This window comes from Sorex araneus, chromosome 1 (assembly GCF_027595985.1).
Source record: "Sorex araneus isolate mSorAra2 chromosome 1, mSorAra2.pri, whole genome shotgun sequence".
NCBI lineage: Eukaryota > Metazoa > Chordata > Mammalia > Eulipotyphla > Soricidae > Sorex > Sorex araneus.
Window position 1 is genome coordinate 313,901,652 of NC_073302.1, and position 25,657 is coordinate 313,927,308.

Consider the following 25,657-nt stretch of genomic DNA (forward strand, 5'->3'; position numbering starts at 1 on the left):
CAGGCACTGATTAACTTTTACATATGTTCTCTCTCTCTCTCTCTCTCTCTCTCTCTCTCTGAAGTTTGTTCAAAAATACCTGTTATACTCCACTAAAAAAAAAAATTTCAGACAAAAATAAATGGGGAGAAAATATTCACATCCAAAAAAGGGCTAATATTCAAAATATACACAAAGCACTCACATAGCTTAACAACAAATTATCAAAAACAGAGCGGGCAGGGCACTTATCTCACACACAGCCAATCTAGGTTCAATCCTTCAACACCACCTGGAATGATCGAGGAGCAAGCCCAGAGGCAGGAATAAGCCCTGAACACAACGGGGTGTGCCCCCAACCCCTGCAAAAATCAGTGTGAGCAAAGAACTCTTATTTATTATTCATTGTTGGTGGGATTATTGTCTGGTTCAGCCCTTATAAAAAAGGTTGGTGACTTCTCAAAAAATTAATAACAGAACTTCCGGAGAGCCAGTATTATACACCTAGGCTTCTACCCCAAGAATGCTAAACACCAGGGCTGGAGCCATAGTACAGCGGGTAGGGCATTTGCCTTGCATGCGGCCGACCCAGGTTCAATTCCCAGCATCCCATATGATCCCCTGAGCACTGCCAGGAGTAATTCATGAGTGCAGAGCCAGGAGTAACCCCTGTGCATCACTGGGTGTGACACCCCCAGAAAAAAAAAGGGAAAATACTAAACACCAATCTGCAAGAATATATGCACACCTGGGCCAGAGCAATGGTATAGTGGCCGAGCAGTTACCTAACACACACGGCTGACCCTGGTTCGATCCCTGATGTCCCATAAGATTCCCAGAACCCCACCAGGAGTCATCCTAAGCACAGAGCCAGGAGTAAGCCAGGAGTAAGCACCACTGGGCATGACCCCAAATGAACAAAAACAGATAGATACACACCCATATTCACTACAGCACTGTTTACAATGGCCAGGATCTGGAAGCTACTCAGGGTCCCCCAAACAGATTAGTGGGTAAAGAAATCATAGTCAAGAACACAAACAAATGCTACTTAGGAAAGATGAAAGCTTCTCTAACCTTGGCGGGTGGAGGGGGTGTTGCATTAAGTGAGGTGAGTCAGATGGAAAAGAAGAGTATTGGTTGTTTCTCCCTGGTAGGGTAGCATATGAAGAAACAAAGCCAGGAAACAATCATCAGTTATGGAAGAACCCCGAGATGTTGCCAATTCCACTGAGCTGCAGAGAAATTGCTAAAGGAGCCTGGGGGGCAGTAGTGGAGAGACTTTTGACACTGATGATGGGGCAGTGGACAATGCTGCAAGTATGACACAACTTAATGCTATTGTAAGCCAAGACACTGCAATGGAAACAATAGTAAATTAATCTTTTAGGTTAGAGGCTGGAGAGGTAGTACAACAGGTAAGGTGCTCATCTTGCCTGGGGCTGACCCCAGTTCAATCCCTGGCACCCCATATGCCTCCCGCCTCCCTGAGCACCCGGAATGATTCCTAAGAACAGAGCTAAGGAGTAAACCCTGAGCACTTTTGGGTGTGGCCACAAATATAATAATAAAATAAAAGTTAAAGTGATAGAGACGATTATGTAACAAGAAAATATGAAGTGGCAAATATATAAATAAAAATAAACTGAGTGAGGGGGTTGGAGTGATAGCTTATCAGGTAGGGTGTTTGCCTTGCATGAGGCCAACCGGGTTTGATTCCCAGCATTCCATCGGGTCCCCGAGCACCGCCAGGAGTAACTCCTGAGTGCATGAGCCAGGAGTAACCCCTGTGCAACACCAGGTGTGACCCAAAAAGAAGAAAAAAAAAAAAGAAATAAACTGAGTGAGTGGCTGGGGTCATAGTACCGCGTGGAGGCATTTACCTTGCATGAGGCCGACCTGGTTTGATTCCCAGCATCCCATATGGTCCCCCAAGCACCGCCAGGAGTAATTCCTGAGTATAGAGCCAGGAGAAGCCCTGAGCATTCCCGGGTGTGACCCAAAAAGCAAAAGGAAATAAGCAAATGAATAAATAAACAAAATGAAGTTTTTCATGAGAAATAGTCATTTCAGCACTACACCTCTCCAAATGTGTTTATTTTTCACACAGAGCCATGCCAACCAAGAAAAGAGGCGATGGAGGCAAGGAAGATTAAACTTCTAAAATGTTGGAGTTTTTGTTCGGTTTGGTGATGCTCCGCTGCTGGTGGTGGCTCAGTAAAGTGGGGAGCACAGAAGGTGGACTAGAGAAGAGTCCTCCACCTCTCACCTCTCCCACCTCAGGCACCAGCCGGGAAAATGCCGGGCCTAGACACAAACCTCAGCTCAGGCATTTGGAGCCTTCAGGCTTCACTGAGAAGAACTTCAGGAGGAGACAAATGGTGAAGTAAGAAAAGATTTTTTTTCAGGGTCTGGAGCAATAGCACAGCGGGTAGGGCGTTTGCCTTGCAAGCAGCCAACCTGTGTTTGATTCCCAGCATCCCATGTGGTCCCACAGCAACGCCAGGAGTAATTCCTGAGTGCAGAGCCAGGAGTAACCCCTGTGTGTCGCTGGGTGTGACCCAAAAAGCAAAAAAAAAAAAAAAAGAAGAAGAAAAGAAAAGATTTTTTTCTTCGGTGGTGAGAAGTCTGTGTGCTACCAGTCGGGCGATGGCCCTGGCTACAGTGCCAAAGGTCTGCACTTGTCTGCTGTGTTCGTTGTTCAAGACTACTGACCAGTTTGAATGTGATGGCTGTGACAATTGTGACGCATGCCTGCAGAGGAAGGCTAACGAAGAGATGGTGTATGGCTGCACCAGCTCTTCCTTTGACGGAATCACTGCAATGAGGAGTTCAGAGGACAGCTGGGTCCCCAAGTGGCAGCAAGTCAGCAACTTTATGCAAGGTGTGTGTGCGGCTCAGTCACTGGTCGCCTGCCCCAAGAAACTGTGTAGGAGCTGAGAGCCTACAAATCCAAGGACGCAGCTATAAAGACCTCGCTAGAGGCCTGCTGGTCGCCATTGTTCTTGCCTCTTATTTTCTGTTGTGGAACGACATGGACAGAACTTCATATTCTCCACGCTCTCCATTTCCGAAGCTCTGCAGACTGTCTGGAGAGCGGCATGACATGCATTCGTGGCTGGTGTGGCCCTGGGCCATTGTACCACCTCAGAACTGCTGTGGGGTAGGTGGGGTTGGGTTGGGCAACTAATGGAGCTTGAATTGAGTTTGGATCGAGTTCCTGCAGAGTTTGGATGGAATTCATTTTCTACATAGGATACTGGTTTTCCTACCCATGCCCAGAGCTGTCTTTGGGCAGGATCATGGGTCAAATGTCAATAAATAAGCCTCTGGGAAGTTCTTGAAAAAAAGAAAAGAAAAGGAAAATATTTTCTGAAACTTATTTTAGAAAGATGTAAGGGGGGGCGAGAGGGGAAAATACATTTTCTTTCTCTTTCTCTCCATATAAATATATGTACATACATATATATTTGAATGCATAAAAATTTATCTGGGTGTTTTTATAGAAAGCTTTGCATTGTAAGTGTTTCATCATAATCTCGTAGATTCTTTTTATCTGAGGGGTCCACCCTTCTCTGGGTGGGTTCCTCATTTTCTGTATCTGGGTGGTGCCTTTGTTTCTCCTCTCTAAAGAGCTCAGAATGTTCACACCAAAGGGATGCGTTTCTTCATGTTCACGCCTTTGGGCTACTTCAGTGCTGGGAAATCTCTGCTTAAGTGTTTCTTATTACTATTTCCTGAAAGTCCATTACCAGGGGCCCCCTACCTGTGTATGACATAATTACACAATGTTCCCAATAAAGCTCAGGGTCAAACCAAGTGTGATCATTCCATATGGTGCCCCAAGCACCAAGTGATCTCTGAGCATCCCCAGGGACCCACACCCCTTTCCACCGCCATCCCTGCCCCCCAAAAAGAAAGAAAAGCAGCATCTGGGAATTTCATTACAAACCAATGGCAATAGTTCTTTCTGAAAAGAAACTTCCTGAATTACCCGGATGTCTCGAGACAAATGAAAAACAGAACCATTTGTCCAACAGAGACGCGTGTTGCACCGAATCCCAGAGACACCACATGCGCTCTGCTCCCTGGAGGCACTGCAAGGCTCCATCTGGGAAGCCCATTAAACTGTACGGCTTTAGAAAAGCAAGTTTCCTGTACCCTACCTGGGGGGCAGTGCAGTGCCCTCACTGGCCATCAATGCTGGCCCTTTCAATGGTTACGTCCAGGTTCTGCTGTAAGCTGTATGGGAGGCATGAGTCAGAGTAAGACGCCCGAAGGATGACACTGTGTTCTAGACAAATGTTGTCTGGGAACATACCATCTTAGTCAGCCGGAGTTGCTATAATAAAATGCCAGACTGCGTGGCTTAGACAATAGACGTTTATTCCTCACAGTTCTGAAGGCTCAAAGGCAGAGAGGAGGGTGCCAGCCCTTCAGGCTCTGCTGAGCCCCCTCTTCCTGGCTTGCCTTCCGGCTGGCGTCATGAGTTGGTAGGAAGAGAATTCTTGGATGCTGTTCTAACAAGGGCACCAAATTCAAGAAAGCTCTATCCTGGTGACTGAAGTACTTGCCCACCCCACCTCCCAACACCTCATGGATGGTTCCGGCTTCGACCTGTAGACTTGGCAAACAGCAGCTCATCCAACACACACACATCATCTCCCCTGTGGTGTCAACCTCCTGGGGTCCTCTCTTCTCTCTATGCATACCCCCCTTCTCTCTGTGCCCAGTCCACTGGCATCCAGTACAATCCCAGCAAGATTCAAATTGACAGGATCTGAGTCTGTGCATTCCTGCATCTCCCACCATGCAAGTGCTAGCGTGTTCGTGTGCACATCAGGACAGGACTAGAGAGTAAATAGCAAACATCATCGATGCTGCAAACACTCTTCCCTCCTGAGGGAAGGTGGAATCTGCCCATCTTAGAAATGAAGAGCGGGCTCAGATTGTACAGCAGGTAAGGAGCTTGGCTTGCATGCAGCCAACCTGGGTTCGATCCCCGGCATCCCATATGGTCCCTAGAGCACCACCAAGAATAATTTCTGAATGCAGAGCCAGGACTAGCCCCTGAGTATCACCAGAATTAGCCCTAAGCACTGCCCCCCACCAAAAAAAGGTAGATGAAAAATGTAACTCAAACTCGGTGCACTGAGGAGGGAGGAGAGAAGTGACCTGGCAAAGGGAAGTTAGAGGATGCTGGCAGGAGGAGCAGTAAGGAGAAGACCTCCCTCCTGAGGATGCCAGCAGGTGGAAGCCCAACTATTCTGCTACCCTGGTATTCCAGGAATGCTGGGAAAGCTTGGTGCCTGCTTGTGTGGTTGAAAACACTATTGGAAAGTGAGTAAAGCACAAAAATCCATTAGCTGATGGAGTTCCGAACGGCTCCGGGATTTACTTTTACTCATAGTTTGTTAAACATCAATAACTTTGTGACCCACAAGAAACTGTTCTGTAGCTGGTTTGCTCTAGAACTGGCAGGAAATGTCATTGCCAAAATAGAGCATCATGGTCCCTGACACCTGGAACCTAAACTTAAATTGGCTTTCCTGAGGACTGGGCTGTAACATTGTTTGATAATAAATTTTATAATAGGGGCTGGAGCGATAGCACAACGGGTAGGGCATTTGTCTTGTTGTTGATTCCCGGCATCCCATATGGTCCCCTGAGCACCTCCAGAAGTAATTTCTGAGTGCAAAGCCAGGAGTAACCCATGTGCATCACCAGGTGTGACCCAAAAATCACTGTCACTGTCATCCCGTTGCTCATCGATTTGTTCGAGCGGGCACCAGTAACGTCTCTCATTGAGAGACTTATTGTTACTGTTTTTGGCATATCCAATACACCACGGGTAGCTTGCCAGGCTCTGCCGCGCAGGCTCGATACTCTCGGTAGCTTGCTGGGTTCTCCGAGAAGGGCAGAGGAATCGAACACGGGTCGGCCGCGTGGAAGGCAACCACCCTACCGCTGTGCTATCGCTCCAGCCCGACCCAAAAAGCAAAAAAAATAAACAAATTTATTAACAACTTTAATCAACACTTCCACTCCCCCCCCAAGTATGTGTGTGTGTGTGTGTGTGTGTGTGTGTAGTGTGTGTGTGTGTGTGTTGAGGGGGAGAGCCCCACCCATTGGTGCTCAGGGTTTACTCCTGAACCTGGGATCGCTTTGGGCAGGGTTCATGAGGTGTGAGGATTGAAGCCAGGTGGGCTGCATGCAAGGCAAGCACCCTATCCACTGTACTATCTCTCCAGCTACTCAACCAGGGTCCTCACACAGGTTACAAACAGCCTTGGTTGCATTTAAAAAGGCGAGAGTATCATTAATGAAAGGCTAAGACATGTTCACTGTGCTCAAACAGATGGACAGAAATAAATATGTTCTTCCAAAAATGCTATCAATGGTGAACTTTAGACATATAATTAACTTCAATCTGACCACAAGATATCTAGAATTATCTCAAATTAGTTCATTCATTTTTGGTTTTGGGCCACATCGGACAGTGCTCAGCCCTTTCTGGCTCTGCCCTATCTGGCTCTGTACTTAGGGATCACTCCTGGAGGGATCGGGAGACCAGCTGGAGATTTAACCTGGGTAAACTGCGTGAAGCCAAGGGTCCTACCCACTGTACTCTCTATATTCTATTATTTATAATAGTGCCACATTACACTAATCCACTATCCCTTATGCAATCTCCACGTGGCCATCCTTAAAATGACTGTACTGAATATTCCCAAGACATAGGAAAAGTGAGATTAAATTCCAAACATAAATGATACCTTGGTTTTGCTTTCACCTGCAGTATGTTGGAATCTATGAACAATAACTAGACAAACCTTCCTCAGACAAGTCACAATGCATCAACCCTGCTGCAGATGAACCACAGCACAGAGCTACTGCAATTCACACATAGTTTAATGGAATCAAAGGATTGCATGGACTTTTGGTGTCTCTTCTCATCATTTAAAAAAATTCATACTTAGGAGACTGGAGCAATACCACAGTGGGTAGGGTGTTTGTTTTGCACACAGTTGTCCCGGGTTCAATCCCCAGCATCCCATATAGTCCCCTGAGCACTGCCAGGAGTCATTCCTGAGTGCAGAGTCAGGAGTAACCTCTGAGCCAGATGTGACTCAAAAAGAAAAAAAAAAATTCATACATGGGGATCAGGGAATGGATGATTGGCTAAATGCACCTGCCTATCAATCACAAAACCCTGAGTTACATCCTTACTGCCGTCCACATGTGCCAAGTGTGATCCCTGCAGTTCTGCTGTCCGGAACCCCTGGTCATGCAAATAAATGTTCAAGATTTAGTAAATAGCCAGGGCTGTGCAAGCATCATGGTGAAAGATGTGTGAGCACCACGGTAACATTGGGGAGCGCTACAATCAGAGGATGCAAAGCACTACAATTAAATGAGTGTGACCCCCAACTCCAGCCAGGAACTTTCTGCCAGTGCTAGAACAAATGCATCAACCTCCTGGGCCTTCAACTACCAAGGGGGTACAGTTGTCTAAACAACAGTAACAAAAGGGACATTTTAATTTCTTCCTTCCTTCCTTCCTTCCTTCCTTCCTTCCTTCCTTCCTTCCTTCCTTCCTTCCTTCCTTCCTTCCTTCCTTTCTTTCTTTCTTTCTTTCTTTCTTTCTTTCTTTCTTTCTTTCTTTCTTTCTTTCTTTCTTTAAGTTTTTGGGCTACACCTGGTTATGCTCAGGGTTACTCCTGCCTCTGCACTCAGGAATCACTCCTAGCAGTGCTTGAGTACTGTAAGAGATGCTGGGGATCAAAACCTGGTGGTCTTGTACAAGGTAAATGCCCTACCCACTGTACTATGGCTCTGGTCTCCACTATTTATAAGATAAAAAGCAAGTGAATCTCTAATTTCAGCATCTGACCCTTCCCTATGCAAGATATAGAAAATGTGAAATGTTACTATGCTTAATTCTCAAAGTGATATGTAGTAAATCTATAAAGGTATACTCTAAAGCCATAAAAGTCTACTATTAATATAGAAAGGATCTGCCACACAGGTGGGGGTAGGAGTGAGATGGGGGGCATACTGGGGTTTTTGGTGGTGGAAAATTTGCACTGGTGAAGGGATAGATGTTTGTTTGATCATTGTATGACCAAGATTCAAACATGAAATCTTTGTAACTGTTTGCACAGTGATTCATTTTTTTTTAAAAAAAGACAGAATGGATTAAATCTTGTAGACAAGCAAGAATTTTTGGACACCTCACTTTCATCTCCCTTCTCCTGGGAATCTAATAAGTATCACAAAAATTTGGCACACTTCTATTGAGACTTTTTTTTTCATTGCCTCCCTTTGAAAACTGATTATATACTCAAACAGATTTGTGGCATTTTATGGTCTACCTAAGGGACTTTCTAGGTTAACTTTCACCATATCTAAACTTTCGAACCTAGCCAGACCTGAAAACAAGCTGCTTGTAAGCAGTCTTGCTCTGGGGAGAGAGGGGAGTAAGCAACTATTGAGCATGAAGTCATTGTTTTCCTTTCATTACTGCTTTTCCTCATATAGGCTGGCTTCATTGAAAGTGTTATAAATTGCTAATAAGTTCATATTTTATTTAACAAACCTTCAGCGAGTACCTGCATGTATAGAATAATATCCTGATGCAGAGGCTGCAAAAATATGAAACATGGCCTCTCTCCTCAAGGACTTTTTAACTAGTTGAGAATAAAATGCAGTGTGTTTAAAATAATTTGCACAATAAAACTATTTTAATGTACTAGATAAAAAGGAAACTGCTTAATTTTCTGTTTAGTAAAATTCCTTAGATTGATTAAAAATGTAAAATCCACTATATTTTTATTGCAATGGATATTTATTCGAGACTGTTATACTGTCATAGAAAATCCATTCGCCACTCTTCAATTTTTTTTTATTAATCTTCTACCATAAATAACTGATGAGATGAAAGTCACCTCAACTAGTTTTATGACTGCTAAAAAAGGAGGCTTTTATAAATGAGTTGTCACTATAAATTATTCAATGTTTCTCGATTGTTAGACAAATCTCACATATTTGGTTTACAATAAATTAAAGTATGTGCACTGGACTTGATTTTCCCACTTATCTGCAATATTAATTTCACTGGCCCTAAATATTGCAACTAATCCATTCTAAAACTCATTAATCACAGGATTAATTTCTTGTGCTGACAGTAAGAACAAATTGCACAAAATTCAGACAGCATTGCCAATTGGCCACTTTATCACAGGCCTGGGCTGATCGACCATCACACTGTCGTTTAGAAAGATACAATCTAACATTCACCAAATACAGGAAAATGGCCTCAACCCCAAACTGCCAATATACTTGAATTGATATGAAAGATATTGATCCCGTTTTTTTTAAAGTCACACAGTAACATGGATGAAGATATATTATGCATTCCCATCTAAAATCCCTCCTCTTGTGAGTCCACAGATGCAACTCTATACCTCTCTCACAGAAATGTAAGGCTCGGGCTAAACTGAGACCCACCCTTGATTGAGCTACAGCCTGAGGGTCCTCACCTGAAAAGGTACCTGTGGGGTTTTGTGGGTTTTGTTTTTGGTTTTTGTGTCAAACTTTGCCATGCTCAAGGGTTACTCCTGGCTGTGTGCTCAGGAATCCTTTCTGGCAAGCTCAAGGGACCATATGGGATGCCAAGAATCGAACCTGGGCTGGCAGCATGCAAGGCCAATGCCCTACCAGCTGTATTATCTATCACTCTGGCCCCAAGACACCTAGTTTCTTTCTTTCTCTTTTTTCCACTTCATGCCATCTGCCTGGCCTCTTTTGTTCTTTTTTTTAGTTGTTGTGATATCTGGCACTGCTCTGGGTCAGGGCTCGCTGCTGGCTGGACTTAGGGAACTCCTGGCAGTGCCAACGATCAACTGGACTCAAATACATGTGAGGCAAACACTTGAACCCCTGTTCATGTGAGACAGTGTAAGAGCGTCCCAGCTTTGGAAACTAGGGCATCAGCCCAAACGTGGTGAAACAAGAGTAAGAGGACAGTGGAGGTGACATTTTAGCCCCCATTCAGGGTTCACCCGAGTGTCACCCTGAGTAGGGAAGTTATGGGATAATCAGGAAGGTGGCAAAGGACCATGACATTCTTTCATCCCTCTCAACCCAGCAGACAGAAAAGAGAGCCAGGAATGAGGCAGCATAAATGATGCCTGACTGGGTCCTAAGTCACTAGAAGCCTCCGCCATCAGCCCCAAGATGGGAGACTGGCCTGGATCAGGAGGCCTTTTCCTAGAAAGAAAAAGACCTCAGTAGGGCCCAGAGAGGGGACTCTTGGAGGGACACTGGTGGGTTGAGCAAGGGGACCCTAAAAAGGGATTGGTTAATACAGCAGGCCCTTAGCAGTAATGCTGATGCTTTTTTAGCTTTTTGAGTCACACACTCAGGAATGCTCAAGGATTAACTCAGAATTACTCCTGGCAGTGCTCAGGGGACCATATGGGATGCCAGAGATCCAACCTAGGTCAGCCGCATACAAGGTAAACACCATCCCCGCTGTACTATCAATCCAGCCCTATGCTGCTTCGTTTTCTTTTCTTTTTTCTTTCTTTACACACCCAGTGATGTACAGGGGTTACTCCTGGCTCTGCACTCAGGGACCATTTGGAATGCTGGGAACCGAACCCAGGTCAGCCATGTGCAAGGCAAACACCTTACCCGCTGTGCTATTTCTCCAGCCTTATGCTGCTTGCTTGATGTTGTTTCTTATCAATTCGAGGCATGGGTAAGGAGATCTCACAAGGTTGAAAAAAGTGGACTTTTTTGCGAGGATTCAAAAGTTCCTAATCAGTACCTCCAATGTCCCTGCCTTGCCTACCTTTTTAACACTTTAGGGTATAAACACTATTTGAATGCGACCAGGGCCTGAGTCAGAATCTTCCAAGGAACCAATCGATTCAAGGCTTGAGGCACGTGGTCTCTGGGAAAGTGTCGGCAGGCAGGCTGAGAGTGGGGGCTGGCTCGCCTCGGAGGAGGCCCACAGCATTCCAGTAATGCCTCTGGACCCTCAATTTCCCAGTGGTCCAATCTTGAGTTTTCCCAGAATACTGTGAAAGGAAAGTAAATAACACTCTCAAGATAAACAGTGTGGTAGCTAATATGAGCCCAAACAACAAGAGACAGAAACACAAACAGTGACCTCCTGAACCCTGAACACCCGGACACGGAGACACGGAACGGGTTACACAAGAACTTCAAACTGCCAGTCACTGAGTGGGAACAAGCAAATGAGTGCAGGGCAGAGTGAGGTAATGTCATTTGGCCACAAATGACACTTTGTGTGTGCAGGGTTGGCAGGGGGAGGGAGAAGGGGAGAAATAGTGTTCCGCAGGGGAGGTGCTCCTATGTAATGTTAACACCTGCAGAATCATCTTTGATGTTCTTGCTTTCCTGGTGACCTCAGAACCAGGATGCCACTGTTTAGAGGGATTATGGGCTGGCAAATGGTTCAGTGGTGATGGACCGCTTTGCTCGAGAGAACTTGGTAGCAACTGTTTTTCTTATGGGCAACATGCAATCGTAGACTTTTACAGTAATTAAATGTAATATTCATGTGACCATCAAAGCTTCCTAAAGACAAGCTGGGTACTCCCCCTATCAAGCTGAGTCCAGTTTCAGTAATGAGACCTGTGGGCCAAGGCACACGAGGAGTTAGAATCAATCACATCAACAGATCTGCAGGGTCCTTTCACCCTCCTCTGTTTTCTCCGTGTCAGCCTGAGCCAATGTCATTATGCTTATTAGCAACTCTGAGCAGCATTCTGGAGCTGCCTTACTGGACATGCCACAGGTGTGAGATGCAAAGCATAATTTCTCTTTAGTGTAAGGAGCCTGGCCCATCTGCATAAACGCAATCATAACATTCCTCCTGTTTTAAGAATCATTAATATCAAGAAACCTTTGAAAGTCTTAAACACAAAAGAAAATTTATGGCAAGAAATCACAGAGATGCTTTTATACAGACTTATGGACAGAGATATGTTATTGCGACAGTGCCCATGAATGTGATGTAACAAAAGCAGCCAATCAACTCTTCATCCAGAGCCTTCCTTCAGAAGGTGTTATGCACTCATGCGTGCATTTGCCCTGGGTTGGCTCACAGCTTAGCCTTGGTTCCAGCTCGCTCAGAGCAGGGAGGATCGTGCTAGGAGCAGATGAGAAACTCACCATCAGAAAGAAAAGCAGACTCAGTATCACAGAGCCCAAGGCCAAAGCCTGACAGTGTTTTGTTTTATACTGAACAGATAATTGGTGGTCTTGCTATTTCTGAACGCTTTCCTTTAAGAAACTCCATGTCATTGGGGCTGGAGCCATAGCACAGTGGGTAGGGAGTTTGCCTTGCACACACAGCCGACCAGGGTTCAAATACCTCCGTCCCTCTCAGAGAGCCTGGCAAGCTACCGAGAGTATCCTGCCTACACGGGAGAGCCTGGCAAGATACCCATGGCTTATTGGATATGCCAAAACCAGCAACAAGTCTCACAGTGGAGACATTACTGGTGCCCACTAGAGCAAATCAATAAACAACTGGATGACAGTGCTCCAGTTTGATGAAATGTATGGGCATCATTTTACAATTTTTTTTTTCACACCTGGCAATGCACAAGGGTTACTCCTGGCTCTGCACTCAGGAATCACCCCTGGTGGTGCTCAGAGGACCATATGGGATGCTGGGAATCGAACCAGGGTCGGACGCGTGCAAGGAAAACACCCCACCGGACTGTACTAATGCTCTAGCCCCATCATTTTACAATTTAAATGTCTTAACAATTTAAAGTCATTTGAGATGCGACTAAAAAGAAAACCAAAGAGAGGTTCTGTTGGCACATGCCAGGGAAGCAGGTGTGGTCCAAATGAGGAAATCTGTTCCCTCTGCCGGATAATTAATTGGGTCTTAACCTCCACACTGTCCATGAGACTCACAAGCGCACACATCCATGACAGACACACAGTCACACACTTTGTGCCTGGGCTCCCTGTATTTTTTGCAGGAACAGGAGGACGAGGCCCAGCCTGCAAGGGCATTTGGACTTTGTCTTTTGTGATGGGGAGGAAGAATCTCCCTTTGTTGGGAAACTTCCTTCCTCCATTGACTCAGGGCATAATTGTGACATCATCTGAGGCAAATCTTAGTCCCCTCTCAGTCCTTACCTCTGGTGACAACTCACTGAGGAGGTTCAGAGCCTGCAGGAAAGGGCCAGGGTGTTGGACGGCAGAGTCCCAGCTCAGAGAGGAAACTGCACGTGCATGTCAGTCAAGGTCTGTGAGCCTTCCAGAGACCTTCCAGACCTACACGACAAACCCAGATCTGCCATGACTGCTGGGTCACAGCATAGCCACGCTTCCTTCTGTGAGTCCATGAGAGAACTTCTTTCTGGTCTTCACCCTCATGGGATGCTCCCTTACCAAGACCTAGAACCATACGGACTTTTTTGCTGTCACACGTATACACAGTATAAAGGTACAGGGGCTGGAGCAATAGTAGATTGAGGAGGGGGCTTGCCCTCCATGTGGCCAAGCCAGGTTCAACCCCCAGCATCCCATATGGTCCTCTGAGCCCCACCAGGAATGGGCCCTGAGCATCACTAAGTGTGGCCCCTGGAACCTAAATACTTAATAAAAAGAAACAATACAGAGTCAAGGTGTTGGCTCTCAGGATTAGAGTGTAGGCCTGGAATGCATGACCCCTAGGTTCAGTCCCCAGCACTGCAAGCCTCTGAGCACTGCCAGAGTGAGCCTTGGTGAAGTGCCCTCCCCTCCCCAAAGAGTCTTCTTTGAATTCTAACAAATACCTATGCAGTAAGGAGAGAGGCACAGAAATCAATAGCACAGAGACTAACGGCCCAATTTTTTTGTTTGTTTTAGTTTTTGAGCCACACACAGTGTTGCTCAGGGCTTTATTCCAGGCTCTGCACTCAGGAATCACTCAACACTCCCAGCAGCACTAGGGATGACTGTATGGGATGAGGGGGATTGAACCAGTAGAACGTCCTACTAATTATCCTATTGCTCTGGCCCCACCTCCCAGCGTGCTGATACTATCTTGGATTTCCTGTCATGCAGCAGAGTGGGATTCCTCCAACAAGGACAGTGAAATCCATGTCAAGTCTCAAGACAAAGCATTGTGCTTGAGGGCTCCACTCCTGCAAAACATGTTGGCTGTGTGTTCTCCACATGTCTGCTAGTGACTCGTTTGCCCATTTGATCACATGGGCTCCCACTCTCGTTCCATTCCATCTGATGGCTGGAACACGGAGGCTAAGCTCTCCTTCTTGCCGGAGACAGTGATAAAGTAGGAGAACCAAATTCCAGCTAAACGCAAGACACAACCCTTCCAGAATCCAAGGGAGAAGCACCTGCAAAGGCAAGTTTTTGTTCTGTTTTATTCTCTTTGGAGGGGATGACGAGGCTCAGGGTTTACTCCTAACAGGCTCAGGGGATCATATGGGATGCTAGGGATCAAACCCAGGGAAGCTGTGTGCCAGGCGAGCTCCCTGCCTGCGATGCTATTGCTCTGACCCCACGGCACCGTTTTAGGAAAGGGTCCCATCTCAGACTCACCCCATCTACCCCTCATTGGCCTCTCCTAACCTTCCCTGCAGGTCCCCATTCACCATCAGGAAGCCTCACCCCTGCACGCGGGAGGGATTACTGGATTTATCCCTTCTCCTGCCAATATTTCATATCCTGAGTCATTGTTGGGAAAGTCATTCAGTGAGTAATTTTAACAGCAAATTTGAGTCATCGTCTGGAATGAAGCCCTGAGGGGGGTGGGGGGGAGTGAAGGGTGGCCTTTCACGTTCGGCTGACAAACCATTTGAGAAGAAGGGTTTTGTGTGGTCTCCAGGAGAGCTGCCACCCTTCCCGCCAGGTTTCTGCCTCCTGGGAGTAGCAACACAGCAGCCGCTTCCCTGAGCTCTGCAGCAGGCTAAGGAGAGACCACACACGTGCAAGCCTCTATGCGACCAGCATCCGGGCTTCACCTAAACCCACAGTAAGGAAGGTGGCCTTCCCCACTGCTGCCTTGGCCCCCCAAGGCGCTTCATGCTCTGCAGGCAAAGATGACAGAGGAAGTAGGTTTCCTTCCATTCCTTCTCGCTCCCCGTCCTAATCATGTCCTTTCAGAGTCCTGGGACTAGGAGGAAACTAGTGGCAAGTCACAGGCCTCTCCTTTTCCTTTCTCAAGGAGGAGGTGAAGTCCAGACTTCCTCGGCCCCACAGGCCCGCTCCCCCCCCCCCCAAGTTAAGAGAGTTGCTGAAAAATAACCCAGTAAAATCCCTCTTGGTCAACAAATGAACACACAACCCCCACCTTGCCATAGCTGTCCACTTCTCCAGATCTCTCCTGTGGACATCAAAATAAATGGCTTATTTGGAAACAAGACGCTCAGACAGAGGAATGTGTTCACAGAAATCAGGAGCAGGTCTGCCTCAGGGTTGACACAAAGTAGTGGGGTCCTCCTGTGGTCTCACGGAGAGCTGGCACGATGCAAGGCCTGTGGAGTTCTGTGGTCTCGAGAGCTGGCGCGATGCAAGGCCTGTGCAGTTACTCCTGTGTGGGTACTCTCCATCCTCCCGTGCTCATTCCAGAAGGGTGCTGATGCTCACACAGCTGTGAGTCAAGGCAATAGAAAAAGCATAATTGGGGGTCAGAGCAATAGTATAGTGAGTAGGGCTTTTGCCTTGCATGCAGTCGACCTGGATTCAATCCCCAGCATCCCATATGATCCCCCAAGAACTGCCAGGAGTAATTCCTGAGTGCAGAGCCAGGAGTAACCCCTGAGCATAGCTGGGTATGACCCAGAAAGCAAAAAAAAAAAAAAAAGAAAGAAAGAAAGAGAGAAAGAGAGAGAGAAAGAAAGAAAGAAAGAAAGAAAGAAAGAAAGAAAGAAAGAAAGAAAGAAAGAAAGAAAGAAAGAAAGAAAGAAAGAAAGAAAGAAAGAAAGAAAGAAAGAAAGAAAGAAAAGAAAGAAAAAGCACACATGGGGATAATAAACTGAACTAGGAGCCTGTAATTGGCCACTCCCTCTGTCCCCCCTCCCCACAATTTGAAGTTCTATGGATCAACAAGTATCTGTCTTTTAATTAGGAAAACAAAACCCAGGGCTTATTTCAGGCTCTGTGCTCAGGCACTCCTGGCAGTGTTCAGGGGACCATATGGGGTGTCGGAGACAGAATCTGGGTCAGTTGCTTGCAAGCACCTTACCCACTGTACTTCTCACCAGACCTTCTGTTTTGCTTTGAACCTATGGCCTGGCACCTTGGTTCTCAACTGTAATATGTTTGTAAAGAGCTTGTTAAAATCTGTGTCCTCTGGACCAATGGCTTTCAACCTCTTTATACTTGCGGATCCCAAAACAAGCAGTTGGAAACCACTGCTCTGGAGCACTTTGTGGAGGAGGTAGGACATGGGTGATGGCCGCAGAGGGATTCAGAAACAGGCTGACCCTCCACAGTTAGCTCTAGGTAATTTCAAAGACAACATGAACTGGTAGACTGGAAGACATTACACTTACACTGAAATGGTTCACCTGTCTTCCCAGAGTGCTAAACTTCCAATAGAAAAAAAAAATCTACTCTAAGGTAAAACAATATAATTAGAGGTCAGAACTATATTGTGGAAGGCAACAATATAAAAGAGAACAATAGAAACAGGGGATTAATTAGCAACCCAGTGGGGCTTTGTGAAGTTATAGACTAATAAATACATCAGACTATCTTACAAAGAGCTTTCTGATTTCTTTCTGTTTTGTCTTGTTTTTGTTTTGGGGCCACACCCAGCAGTACTCAAGAATTACTTTTGGCAGGCTCAGGGGATGCTGGGGATTGACCCAGGTCAGCTGTGGGTAAGGCAAGCACATCTACCTGCTGTACTACTTCTCTAGCCCCCTTCCACTTTTTCTGAAGGTGAAGACAATTCCCTAAATTTGGAGTCAAGCCTGAGATCTAATATTATTAAAAGGGATATAATCACACATATTATAAATGTGAGTTTTTATGCCTTTTTTCTTTTTTTGTCTTCCAGTTGCAATTCTCAGAAACAATTATAAAAACTACTAAACATTAAGTCTGGTATGGGTACAAATATTTATCATTCATTTAACAAAGTAAACTTTTTTTTTTTGCATTTAACCCCGGTGATGCACAGGGGTTACTCCTGGCTCATGCACTCAGGAATTCTGGCGGTGCTTGGGGGACCATATGGGATGCTGTGAATTGAACCCGGGTCAGCCATGTGCAAGGAAAATGCCCTACCCACTGTGCTAGTGCTCCAGCCCCGTAAAACTTCATTGAGGATGATGATAAAAAAGAAAAAGATGGCTGACACAATTTCTTGTGATCATACCATCTACAAAGCAGTAGATGTGAAGAAAAATTAGTTTAGGTAGGTGTCAAAAGTATTCAAGAGGAGTCATTTGGAAGAGGTCAGAGAAAACCAAGGGTACCCAAGCCTTAAGATTTGTAGGTTGGGTGAACAAGGGGTTAGAAAAGAAAACAACAACAACAAAAAAAAAAAAAGAAAGAAAAGAAAACAACTGGGAGACATAACAGAAGAAATAACATGGAGGTCTAAGTCTGCATGACAAATGGGATTGACTAGAAGGGACAATGAGAAATGATTAGTTGGAAACTAATACAGAGGCAGAGACTTGAACTTTGTCCCCAAGGCACTACACAGGAATCTATTTAAGGATTTCAAAAGATACACCGAAGTTCAATAGGCACAAGGTCTGTATTCAGAGACGTCTAAGGGCAGGAAAGATGGACAGTACCAGGGACTAGCTGAATGACAGGAGAGAATCAGATAGACAAATCGAGCATAACGTTCCTACTTGTAGTGTGTAACACTGAAAGACCTCAGTGCCATGAAACCAAACCAGAATGTACAGACCGAAAGACAACTACCATTTGTAAATTCCATTGGGATGCAGTGAGCTCAAATTTCCTGGAGGTTAATGTAATCTAGGTATCTGTAAAGATATTTGTAATGTAATAATCATACACAATGATTTAGTTTTGGTCTTTTCCTTGGCCACACTGGGCTTACTACTGGCTCTGCACTCAGCAATGCTTCCGGTAGTCTCAGGAAAATATATGTGGAGCTAGGGGTCAAACCTGGGTTGGCAGTGTTCAAGGCAAGTGCCCTTACCTGCTTTACTATCGCCAGGCACGGACGGTAACCAATTAGAACTGGAAAGAGTGCAGGAATGCTAGCCCGGCTATTCCCATCCTCCATTTAAATGTCATTTTTGTACTGAAGACCATCCAAAGGGTGAGAGGTATCGGGAGAGAAGCTGGAAAGGAGCCAGGCGACGAATACCCAGAAGTGGGTAGTATGGGCCAAGAACTTGAAAGAGAAGGATGAGAACAACAGGTAGAAGACACTTAGCTCCTGTGTAGACGCTGAACGAGTAGAAAGTTCCAGATGGGTAGAAGGACTGTGGATATTTAAGGACGATGGCCAAGTTCCTAACCAAGTTCCGGAGCAGTAGCCAGAAGCAGCAGCAAAAAATGAATTTCAAAGCTCCTCAGGGATGCGTGGGACCCCAGTAGAAGTTCTGTCTCTAGGAGGAAGTATTTAGGCAATCTTATTCCCAGCAGTGAACTTCCCCTAAAGATGGTGTTTCTAAGTACCAGAAGCCAAACTCGCGGCAGGAAGCTCACTCAACTTGACTCAGGAAATTTCCTCACTGGGGCAACAAATCTCACCAGGTAAGATGACCCGCCCATCTTCCTCCTCCGAACACACAACTATTCCAAGCACCTGCTAGGCTCAATGCAAGGCGCTCCTGGGGTTCTCAAGTTTATTAAGCTCAAGCTTGTAAAATCTCCATTTCAGCCTTCAGTGATACAGGATTAAAAGCCAATTCTTCACACTTGCCTCCAACGTACGTAAGCATGAGAGCTCTGGAAATGAAAAGGGAAGGCAAAGAGAAATATTCTGCGAGTGCATACAGAATCGTTTAAAGAAGAAAAAAAGAAAGGAATGTATTTAGTAGAGAAAAATAAAGGAATATAATTCTGAGGAATGATTTGAGCATGGAAAGATTTTATCTTTAGTAAAACAGCGAAAATTTGAGTTTGAACGTGATTGTAAAAACATACCTATTAAACACTTGGAAAGAATGCCAAAAGCCATTTTACAAAAAGATCAGCTGAAAAGTTAAGGGCTAAAATTGTGCTGGTATTGGGGATATCATAAAACTAGTGTTAAATTACTACCTCTAATTGCAATTTTTTTTAAGGGGGGAAATTAGACTTTGAGTCCTTGGAATATCCAATCCCCCGCACCCACCTGGGCAGGGTCTACCTGCCCACGTGTCCAGGACGCCTCTCCTGACCTTCGATGTCGTGATGAACCAGCACGGCTACATCAATCCTGGGCATCCAGAGGCAGCCGCGTGCGGCAGTCTGGCACTGCCCAGAGCATGCTCAGTCAGGTCCTGACCCATTTCTGCGGGTCTGAGCCGGGGGCGAGGGGTCGGAGGTGCAGATTTTTGCATCCTTTGCTGGGGACCACCCGGAAGACAAGAGAAACAGAGAGTTCCTTTAAAGCCAGCTCTGTCCTTAACTGCAGACCCTGACCCGGCGGCGGCACATGCCCAGTCTGGCTGCAGGACCCAGAGGGAACGTAGCTGCGTGAATCCAGCGTTCCGGGTTTCCCCAACAACCGAGGGGCCGCGGGAGGGAGGGGCGGGCTAGGGGCGGGGCCTAGGTGGGAGGGGAGGGGCCGGGGCGGGGCCAGGACCGGCCCCGAAATTGAAGGTCTTTGGCAAGACATTAAAACAAAAAAAAAAAAAAGAAAAGAAAAAGCAGCTTACGCGGCTGGGCTGTGCTGCCAAACTTCTAGAGTTATTTCCAAAACGTTTCTAAAGCAACTCGCCTTTTGAACTTAAAATAAGAGCACCATATTGTGCATTAGGAGCAGAAAAAGAAAACCCCTAGGAAACGACAAATTTTACAAAAAAAAAGGGAGAGAAAAAACTATTTGCGGGAACCGCCTTCCTTCCCTTCCGCCGCCACTCGGCAGGCAGCGGCGTTCATTCAGGTCGCCCTGGGACGGCCCCCAGCCGCTTCAAAGCGTTTCGCACGGACACCCGAGAAGCCCCGCGCAGCTTCTGATCGCCGGCCGCGAGGCTGGGCAGCGGCGTCGGAGACGGGGTAAGGTGCGGGCGTGCGCGCGCGCGCGTGTCCGCGGGTGCTGCTCGCGCCCCAGGCACGGGAGAAGCCTTAGTCCCGGGTGTCCCTAAAGCGCCGCGCGACGCGACGCTCAGAAAAGTTACTGTGGAAGCCTGGGCGCGCCCTGCACCCCTGCGCCCTGTACCCCTGCACCCCCAACAATTAACTAGCCGGGCAGCGTATAGGGGGCAGGGGGCGAGCTCGGCGGAAGGGAGCCGAGTCCCGGCGGGGGTCTCTGCGGATGATCGGAGGGGGTGGGGGGGTGGAAACCCGGCGGGCCAGCCCGCCCCGCAGCTCCCACAGGTTGGCCCCGCGCCGGCCGCTCCGCCCCCCGGCCCTGCTGCCGCGAAAACCCGGCGCCGGCGGCCCTCGCCGCCCGCCAGCCGCACTGGGCATGCTCGGGCCCGGCCGGCTCGGGCGCCCGGAGGTGGGCAGCGCCGCACTCCCCGCCGCCCGCGGTCGCCCGCACACTAGGCGCTGCCGGGCGGCGGGCGCGGAGCTGGGCGCGCGGGGCATGGCGAGGGGCGCACGGCGGCCACCTGAGCGGCGAGGCGCGGCAGGTGAGCGGGGGACGCCGGGGCCGTGGAACTTTGGGGGGCCGGCGTCTCCGCGGGCGGAGGCTGCGGGGTTCCCCACCAAACGCCGGGCTCCCCCCCGCCGGGGGATGCTTCGAGATCCACGCGGGTCCCCGACCGCGGGGGGTCCGGCTGGGGACAGCGGCGCCTTGAGCCCTTCCTAAGGGCACGAGTGCGGGGTCTTCCCCGCGCTGCTGCTAGAGGAGCCTCTCGAGTCTCCGGGGAAAGGGGGGTGCCAGGCAGTGGCGGTGGCCTCGGCGGGACTCTAGATCATTCGAGGCAGCCTGCCTCCGTTTCCCCAGCACCGAGGGAGTGCGTAGCGCCCCGACCTCCCCAGAGCCCGTGTGTGTGAGTGTGTGTGTATTGGGGGGATGGGGGCGGGGGGTTCCGCGTCCAGAGCTAAGGAAGCTCCGGGTCCTGATGCTGCGGGAGTTGCCGCCGCCTCGCGACTGAAGCTCTCGGAGTTTGTCGCATCTGACTCCATAGCAAGTTGGGAATGGAATTGCTTCACGGTGTGAAACGGGGAAACGTGCTTCGTGGGCTTGGGGGAGGGCGGGGGGCGGGTGGGGAAGGAAACCCCAATTGCAGAACAGATTTATTTTAAGCTTGACTATTAACCAGCCAGCCTTCCTCTCCAGAAAACTTGAGCTTGCAAGTTGCAAGATTTATAAAAACGACTAGCAGAGGGGAAAATGGGGTGGGGGGGGGGTGGGGGAATGTTTGCAGGTTCATTTTTTTGCTTGCATTCTAGAAAATAATCTATTGTGGCAGAGTTGCCTTTGTTTTGGGGGTTTTGTTTTTTCCCTTTTTGGGTTACACTCGGTGATGATCAGGGATTACTCTGGCAATGCTCAGGGGACTACATGGGGTACGGGGCGGGGGGGGGGGGGATGGGGGGATTAAATCCGGGGTCAGTTGCCCTCCTCACTGTACTACAACCGGCGCTGTTGTCTTTGTTTTTAAGGGTACTGAAACATAAAAGTTTGGTTACTGTAACAGTCTTTATTTTGCACTTTCTTAGCTTTATGCTCAGAACTTGGAAACCTAGCGTGGTGTTTTTCGTGGAGTTTTCTCACTTTGTTTCTAGATGAAACACATTTTTCCCCCCAGTTGCTACTATGCTGAACGTAGTAAAATTGTTCCTTGGATGAGATGCAAGATGGAAGAAAATTTATTTTTAGAATAGAGTAAGTTAGGACAATGTAATTCCAGTGGCATTTTACTTTTATGGAAAATGCAATTTGTAGGTCCCACAGCGGCTTCTGTTGATTCTTAAAACATTAAGTACCATTGCCACTCAAGATTATTGGATCTGCTCGGCACAAGGTAAACAGTTCTTGTTCTAGTGGGAACTAGTTCTTCTAACTAAACCTTTCATTATGCTTATTACAAAACCTATTGTTTGCATTCTTGATAGACAGTAATAGGCTTCTAAGGTGCAGTGACTTTTCATTGGGTTGTGAGTAGCTTTTGTATGTTTGTTCTCATCTCAAATGACTCCAGCTCCCATTCCAAACACTTGGGGTGATTTTTCCCAAGTGGCCTTGATGCCTGTATATGACGAATATTTAATAATAGGAAAGGCTTGAAATGTCCAAACAGCAGCCAGCAGCATCAATGACATGACTATTTCTACAAGTTCAACTGCTGACTGGCCCCAGGTTAGCCCCGTAGTTTTAGTGGTGTTCTTTGCCCTAAATGTGACAGGAACATTTCCAGCTTTTTAGAAACCCAGCGCAAGTACCAAGAAATTTCTAAATGCATTTGATCTGTATGCATGTGCACATGTGAACTGCAGGTATATACTCGCGTGTACATGTATGCACAACTTCTCAGTCTCGTCTTCAGATTGCATTCTCTAGTCAGTACAATCTCCACTCCAGCCTAGGGTGCTTCCTGATCTAGAGCAAGTGGCCATGCCTCAGTTTCCCCTTTGTGAATGTGCAAATTAAAGCACATCTGGATCTAAAATTCCTATTTGTTTTCTTTGCATTAGGGCAAATGATGAAATTTAACAAAAGGCTCATTTAAGCACTGCTTTTGACTTCAAGAGTTCCACATTCTTCCAACCTAAAACTAACCCAACAAGATTTAGGTTGATAATTTAGGCTTATTATTATAGCTAAAGAGGAGAACAAATAGAAAAGTAGACTTTTTCCAAATAGGAGATGTGATTATTGCTGGGAATATAAACAACGAGTTTATTTCCATGTCTTTATATTTCTGTGCTCTATGGTTGTTAGTGACATTAGATATTCCTTGCAAAGGGTTATCTTTAAAAATAGATCTCCCCCCCCCCCCCCACAAGACTTGTTCTTTGGCTTGCTAGGTAAATAGTTAGGCTCTTTAAACTTTGCTTAATTTAAATATTTTATTCCTTTGTTTCAAGTGCAAGAAGTTCCTTATACTGAATTACCAAACACTGTTGCAGAGTTGCTTCTAAATCTCCAAGAGAGACAGTTTTGTTAGATGCCAGATTTGTTAGTGTGGCTGTTGTTTGGAATGCAGAAAGAGTGCAAGTAGTATCACTTCTTTTGACACTAACCACACAGGTGGGAGGTAGCTTGCCCCTTGCCCCTTTGAGGATACTTAAAATCTGGACAACATTTTATGATTCATGGAAAATCTCATTAGTATTATAGAGAGCCGTAGATGCAAATGACTGGTCTTTTAAATTTGCTTCAATACCTCCCTAGCTAAAGGATTAAGAGATTGTGTTGATGATGTGATTAAAAAAAAAAAACACAACCAACAGTTAAAAGCTCTCATAACTAGCTTCTAAAGTTCATAACTCAGAACAGAAGTCCTGTGAATGTATTGGATTTGCCTCTGCCACCACCCCTAGGCCAAGGCCTTTTACTCAGTCAAATTCAACACTCATTTTTCTACCCTGCGGTCCTTTATAGCTCCAGCCTGAGGTCCCCCCAAATGTGTAAGACACAGTGTGTCAGAGAGAGACATGCTTGAGGACAGATAAATTCGCGTGCAGAGTCAGTGCTGCTGGGGAGGTATAAGAAGCAGGAGAGAGGGACTGGAGAGATAGCACAGCGGGTAGGGCGTTTGCCTTGCACGCGGCCGACCCGGGTTCAAATCCCAGCATCCCATATGGTCCCCTGAGCATGGCCAGGGGTAATTCCTGAGTGCAGAGCCAGGAGTAACCCCTGTGCATCGCCAGGTGTGACCCAAAAAGCAAAAAAAAAAAAAAAAGAAGAAGAAGCAGGAGAGAGAGAGAGGAAAGAGCCCTGGCAGGAGGGCGTGGAGGGCAGCAGGAATGAGGGGGTGACATGAGAATAGTAGCTTTTCCAAGGCCTAAGAAATTGGGGAGCTGACAGTGGACAATCTCGGCAGAAGAAACGCATGATGGTAGTTAGAATATTGTTCCCCCTAAGAGGTCTTCCTCGGCCCCTGACAGATACGATTATCTTGAGATGGGGAGATTACCTCGGATGATCTCGTGGGGCCCATTGTATGTAGCAGTGAAAGGATGGGCAGAAGTTAGGGTCAGTATGATGCCATGGTACCAGGGCTGACCGCTCCTTGCTGCCTTTGAAGATGAAAGGGACCGTGAAGCAAGGAACACCACGCTAGAGTAGACTGTCCCCTTACCCAGCCACCCAGCCCAGCCAACTCCTTGATTTGTCTTGTGTGACCACCCTTAAGCCACAGAACTAGAAAGTAATAAATTTTTGTGTTGTACTCAGTGTGTGGGACAGGAGCAATAGCGCAGCAGGTAGGGCATTTGACTTGCACTCGGCCAACCTCGGTTCGATTCCTCCATCCCTCTCAGAGAGCCCGGCAAGCTACCGAGAGTATCCCGCCTGCACGGCAGAGCCTAGCAAGCTACCCGTGGCATATTCGATATGACAAAAACAGTAACAACAAGTCTCACAATGGACATGTTACTGGTGCCCACTTGAGCAATTCGATGAACAACAGGACGACAGTACTACTCAGTGTGTGACCCAGTGTTATAGAAAGCGACACAGCCCCATCTCTCGAAAGATTAAAATAGATGGGACAGTGGCAAGAGAAGAGGGGAGGGGGGTATTCCTTTCATCATGATGAAGTTGATGTGATACAAAAGAATTTGGATTTTTATTCTATTTTGCATAAATGACAAGAGGCTAAGGATTTTTAGACAGGTACTGCACAGGAAGACTGTGCCACATTTATCTTCCTCCAAAAGCAACAGATAGCCAAAGCCCAGGTTTGAGCCCAGATTGGATAGCGCAGTTTGGACCAAGGGTGTCTGATCAGGTTGTCAGCGATGGGATCTTTGGTGATCCATGAGCAGCATATTAGGAAGAATTCAGCTTTCGTGGCTGGTAAGTGCACTTGCCTTGCATGCGGCTGACCTGGGTTCGATCCCTGGTACCCCATATGATGATGCCCTGGAGTGGCCCCAGAGTGCAGGGCCAGGAGTAAGCTTGAAGGACCACCAGGTATAGTCCAGAAAGCAAAAGGACAAAATAATAAAAAAGAATTCAGCTCTGAACAGACATGAAATACGTCCGTTTGCACGGGTGGAATTAGCAAGTTAAGGAAATCTTTATTCACAGTGTGTAAAGGAGGACATAGAGAGAGATATAACCCCCATCTGTGAGTGCTCTGCCTGTCACTGCCTCCAAGAGCTGTGAAAGCTCAGATTTAATGGCTCACTTGAGCAGGTGCAGTGTCACCAGGACTTGAGTGAACAGCAGGCCAGAGCTGCTTTCGTGTCCAGGGCGGGTGGGCTCATCTTGGGAAGTTAACACAGTCGATTAGCAGTGTTGGCCCTGGGGAGGCCCCAACACAGACACCTCACTCCTCCCTGGGGAAGTAGAAGAAATTCACTCTCTACTTTATCCATTCCATTTCTTTCTTTCTTTCCTTATTTATTTAGT

The 25,657-nt window shown here is 47.0% G+C and overlaps 1 protein-coding gene, 1 long non-coding RNA gene and 1 pseudogene across 6 annotated transcripts in view; 2 read left to right on the forward strand and 1 right to left on the reverse strand.

Annotated features, from left to right (window-relative positions):
• The first annotated feature begins 2,628 nt into the window (after window positions 1-2,628).
• LOC129402257 (transcription elongation factor SPT4-A-like) lies at window positions 2,629-3,146 on the forward strand (annotated as a pseudogene).
• An 8,943-nt stretch (window positions 3,147-12,089) lies between these two features.
• LOC129405826 (uncharacterized) lies at window positions 12,090-19,671 on the reverse strand. Its single transcript, XR_008630782.1, has 3 exons — window positions 19,362-19,671; window positions 18,170-18,927; window positions 12,090-15,631 (listed from the first exon to the last, which is right to left on the reverse strand). It is a non-coding gene; the product is annotated as an uncharacterized LOC129405826 (long non-coding RNA).
• A 124-nt stretch (window positions 19,672-19,795) lies between these two features.
• The window catches only part of MFAP3L (microfibril associated protein 3 like), a 44,321-nt gene continuing 38,459 nt past the window's right edge, over window positions 19,796-25,657 (forward strand). For 2 of the 5 annotated variants that reach the window (XM_055135663.1, XM_055135671.1), the window contains exon 1: window positions 19,796-20,181. The gene's annotated coding sequence lies outside the window, so the exon portion shown is untranslated. Of the gene's footprint in view, window positions 20,182-20,592; window positions 20,760-21,263; window positions 21,287-25,657 lie in introns of those variants that run through there. The other 3 variants (XM_055135648.1, XM_055135657.1, XM_055135685.1) reach the window with 2 other exon arrangements.